This window comes from Equus asinus, chromosome X (assembly GCF_041296235.1).
Source record: "Equus asinus isolate D_3611 breed Donkey chromosome X, EquAss-T2T_v2, whole genome shotgun sequence".
NCBI lineage: Eukaryota > Metazoa > Chordata > Mammalia > Perissodactyla > Equidae > Equus > Equus asinus.
The window spans coordinates 78,250,336-78,255,655 of record NC_091820.1 but is presented as its reverse complement, the minus strand read 5'-3'; the positions used below and the strand labels follow the sequence as shown (position 1 = coordinate 78,255,655).

The 5,320-nt window shown below is 38.9% G+C and overlaps 1 pseudogene; it reads left to right on the top strand.

Moving 5' to 3' along the window:
- The first annotated feature begins 236 nt into the window (after positions 1–236).
- LOC139042609 (vigilin pseudogene) lies at positions 237–4,015 on the top strand (annotated as a pseudogene).
- Positions 4,016–5,320: the final 1,305 nt, after the last annotated feature.

Below are 5,320 nucleotides of genomic sequence, written 5' to 3'. Positions count from 1 at the left end.
TGGTACTTTCATCAGAGTCGAATAGATAAAACTTGCACATTTTTGTCAAATTGTGTAAATGATAAGATTTTATTTTTTATTGACTTGAGTTTAGGGATGAACTTGGAAGGAAATTACATCTTTAAAATGTTTATTTTTCACACACAGTAATATGAAAAAAGACAGCTACAAGAATTTTCTGGCTTCTGAGCATTTAGCTGCAACATATCTAAATTGAATGCAGTTAAAAATCAACAATGAGCTCCAAAGAAAATTTGACTGAGCACCAAAGTAGGTCCATTCAAAAAGGCAATTATGTTACTGCTTTAAATTCAGAAGAACATATTGGCACTCCAACCTACAAAGGTAAATTCAGTCAACTCTTAGAGAAAACAAATTGGTTGGAAAATGCTCAGGAACCTGCTGCATGCTTGAGTAATAATAGTCAGCCTATCACAACCTCAGTCATCACTCAAGTCTTTCATGTGCCTCTGGAGGAGAACGAGTATGTGAATCAGCTTGGTAAAGATAGACGAGGAAAATTCTACCTAGATATCATGCAAAAGACTGGTGCCAATGTAGAATTAATTTTTGTCGAAGACCAGGGCCTCTACATTATAGTCTCTGGTGAAACAGAAACTGTCATGAAAGCTCAGAAGGAGATTTTTACATGGTTTCAGGATCGAGGTTTAACTGCAGTGTCCATTCCCGAAGAACAGCCGTGCTTTGTTACAGGCAAGACTGGAGGAGAAATGCAAGACTTAGAAGAAAAAGATGCAACCTACATCCAGAACTTATGCCCAGATAACCACAGCAACTGGATTAATACTGTGGGCATCAAAGAGGTCATGAAGAAGGATTTACATGAAGTCCTAGGTATGTCTACTGATCAAGACAAATGTGCTGTAGAGAAGTTAGATGAGAAAAAAGCATTTTTTCCTTCCACTCCTGGACCATCCAGTAAGACTTTTGACAAAATTATACCAGAAACAGAGGCACACATCCATGTTCCACCACCTAGTGTCAATCAGACACAAGTAGGCTTTACTGAAAAAAAGCAGCAGCTTAATGAGGCTCAGGCTTGTGTAAAGGAGATTTTTGACAGCACTAAAAAGAAAAACACACCCATCAATGCAGAGATGAAATTTCAGCACAAGTGTACCATAGGTCCCAAGAGAAATTCTGTGCAGGAGACCTTGCAAAGAAGTGGAATTTCAATAGAGATCTTACCCGTAGAGAGCATGTCAGCTTCTGTGACAGAGCAAGGTGAGCCTGGAAGCTCAGGGAAGGCATTTTCCAAAGCCAGTTCGAAGACCGAACTTTACACTGTTTCCTCGATCTTTGTACCTTCCTGGCTTCACAGATTTCTTATTGGTAAGAAAGGTTGTAATATATCTGAAATCACACACAGCATGCCAAAAGTTCACATAGAATTTACTGAAGGAGATCAAATTACAATAAAAGGACCAAAAGAAGATGTGAATTGTGCTCAAGAACAAATTGAGGTCATAGTCAAAGATCTAATTAACAGGATGGATTATGCAGAAATCAATGTTGACTGTAAGTTTCACAAACATCTGATAGGGAAGAATGATGCCATCATAAAGCAAATTAAAGAGAGGAATAATGTTTCTGTGCTAATGTCACCTAAAAATGTAACGAATAAATTGATTAGAATTGAGGGGGAATCTCAGGGAGTCCAACAAGCCAAGAGAGAACTTCTTGAACTTGCTGGTCATTTAGAAAATGAGCACAGCAAGGATTTAATCATTGAGCAAAGATTTCACCCTGCAATCATTGGGTGGAAAGGTGAGCGGATCCATGACATCCAGAAGAAATTCCCAGAGGTGATGATTCATTTTCCTGACCAAGCACAAAAAAGTGACACAGTCCAACTTAGAGGGCCAAAACATGAAATAGAAAAATGCACACAATATTTGGAGAATGTGGTGGCAGACATTGTAGAGAGTAGCTATTCCGTAACTATTCCCAACTTTAAAAAGCCTCACAGAAATGTCAATGGAGAAGGAGGTGCAAACATAAAAACAATCTGTGCAGCAAGCAACACCAAAAGTAATCCTCCATCGGCAAGTGGCTACTCAGAAGATATTGTCATCAGTGGAAAACCTGCAAACTGTGAAGTAGCTTCTAACTGGATTCTTCCAACTCAGAAACATATAACCAATAGTTCAGAGGTAGAAATTTCTATTCCTTCCAATCTATACAAGTCTCTTACCGATTCTAAAGACTGTTTGATTGGTGCAATCATGCAAGAATGTGTAAGGATCCACATCCACTTTCCAAAAATGGACTCAGGCCTTCAAAGAGTCATTATTAGGGGCCCTGCCCAAAGTGTTGAAAAGGCCAAGACAAAACTGCTACAACTAGCAGAAGAAGAGCAAACCAAGAGTCATACTGTAATTCTCCACGTCAAACCACAGTATCACAAATTCCTCATGAATAAAAATGGTGGCAATGTTTCCAAAGTCTGTAATGAGACTGGAGCGCACATCATTTTCCCTATCCCTGAGGACGAGGATCAAGAATTGTTAACTATTAAAGGAACAGAGAAGGCTGTCAAAGATGCGCAAAAGGGACTAGCGGCACTAATTACAAATCTAGATAACATTGTAGAGGAGGACATACTGATAAATCCTGTTGACCACCATCATTTTTTCCTGAGAAGAGGCCCGGTTTTTCGCGAGATAACTGAGGAGTATGGTGGTGTTAGTATTAACTTTTCATATTCAGGAAAACAGAGAAGCAAAGTCACAATCAAAGGAGCAAAGCCTTGTGTGGAAGCCGCCAAAAAGCACATTCAGGAGATTACTGGGGACTTGGATAGTCAAGTCACAACAGAATGTATTATTCCCCAGAAGTTCCATCATTTTATCATGGGACAAATGTGTTCTCGAATCCAACAAATTACTAGAGATTATAATGTCCAAATCAAATTCCCAGATAAAGAGAACTCAGTTACTAATATGGATCCAACCATTCAGAAAAATGAGGAAGAAGTTAGGGAAAAGAGCACTACGGAAGCTGCTTCTATTTCCCCAAGGAAATGTGACACCATACTTATCTCTGGCCAAAAGGAAGAGTGTGCAGCAGCCATGGAAGCCCTTGAGGCTTTAATTCCTGTCACTGCTGCACTAGACGTGCCCTTTGACCCTCACCATTATATCATTGGTCAGAAAAGAAGAGAGATACGAAAGATAATGGATAGGTTTGAAGTTAATATACACATGTCAACACCTGGATTGGCATCTGATATCCTTTTTATCACTGGCCTTGCTGCAAACGTGGAGCAAGCCAAAGCTAGGTTACAAGAACTTGTCAAGGCTTTACAAAATGAAGTAAAAGATCGAGCATTAAGAAATTTTAAACTCAAGTTCACAGTAGACCCCAAATATCACCCTAAGATCATTGGTCACAAAGGGGTAGTTATTACTCAGATTTGCTTGAAGCATAAGGTTGCTATTCATTTTCCACGTAAAGGAAGTGATGAGACACAAGACCAAATCACCATCACTGGATATGAAAATAACACCATCGCTGCCCAGAATACAATCATGAAACTGGTGCATAAATTTGAAAAAAAAGGGTTACTAAGCAAATCCCAGTAAACCATCGTGTTCATGGCCAGGTTATTGGATTCCATGGAAAAACCATTCACAAAATCATGAATCAGTTCCAAGTAGATATCCATTTCTCTTCAAGACGATCCCAAAATCTAAATGTTGTCACTGTGACTGGACTCCCTAATAATGTCACAAAAGCCACTGCTCATATCCTCAATCTTGAGAAACATTATCTGGCTGTTATCAAAAAGCACGAGTCTCAACAGGAGCCTATGAAGAAGATCTCTCTGTGCAATTTATCCTATACTCCATCCAAGGATTTTGTAGTAAAAGATCTTCCCCGTACTGCAAACACAACTGAAATTATCCCAGACATAAACACGTCTGAAGATTTTCCCAGCTTGGGGAATCAAGTGGGTCCTAAGACTCACTCTTGGAGATGCAAACAAGAATGAACAACAACGACAAAAAAAGCGAAATTGTTCCAGCAAGCTTAAACATCCCATCAAAATTTGTTCTAAACTGACATAGCTTCTTGATCATTGGCACATTTCTTACACTGTTGTCTCCAGTGCATTCCTCTTTAAATTCTGCAGACTATGTTATAATAAAGATAAGGTGCTCAATTCTGTGTGTTTGCAGTAATTACTAACACAGAGTCTAATTTACCACTCAGAAGCTGTTTCTGATATTTCTTTTATGAAACAGAGTTTCCATTATTTTAAATGTAGTTCATTAAAATATTAAACAAATACCACATACTTCCTAAATTTCATGGTCTGCTTAGCAAGTCATTATTCATTTATCTTTCCTTATGAGAAGTCAACAATATGGCAAGGAGATTACATCTGTGTCATCATCCCAAGGCATAAATTTTGACTTTGCAAAAACTAAAACAGATTGTGCTATTTTTACTCTTTTTTCATGTGTTATTATTTGCATTACTTCCCGTCTTCTCTTTTGTAGAGTTGAACCAGTTTCTTCGACAACAGTTAAAATGTTCATCTAACCTGGCTTATAGAATAGTGATAAAAATAAGCTTTGGACAGCACGATTACGTGCTGAGTGTTCTGTTGGAGCGATTGCATATCCAAAGTAGCATGGCAGTGATGTTAGAGGAGACAAAAAAGACCAAGGAATGTAAAGAATATCAAACTACCTAGAATTGCTTTGGTTTTTCAGACAATGTTTCTAACTGCCAATTGGGGGATTGAGACTCCCATAATTTTTCATTCCTAGGCATACCCTTCAGAAGACTACTTTAGGGAAAAAATGTCAAACCCAAAACAGACTGTGTTTTCATCTTCTTTTCAGTAATCTCCCAGGTCCGGTAAAATCTTAAGGTCATGATGCCAAGTCTTATTTTAGTGGATGATGTGGTTCCCCAATAAGATCCCCCCTGAAAAACTAACACACTCACCACTCAACCTGATGCTGATGTAATCAGCTGATGTCTGGCATCTACATCTACCCACCCCCAGCATTTTCCTCATCTCTAGTGAGCCACTTTGTGCAAGGTCATGTGTCCTTCCCAGGGGCAGCCTCCATCCAATGACTAGTCAACCCAGCTTCCTTCCCACCTTTCAAGACAATTATCCATGATCATCTCAAATCTGGAGCTCACCAAAAAGTAGGCTGAGTTCTTTGTTGTGACTGCATCAGAACTAAACTCCCTCTACCCAATTCTGTTGTGTTCATTCCCTAATAGTTGTTCATCTCAAGATGACTCTCCAGTTAACTTTTTGCCTACAAATGCTCTA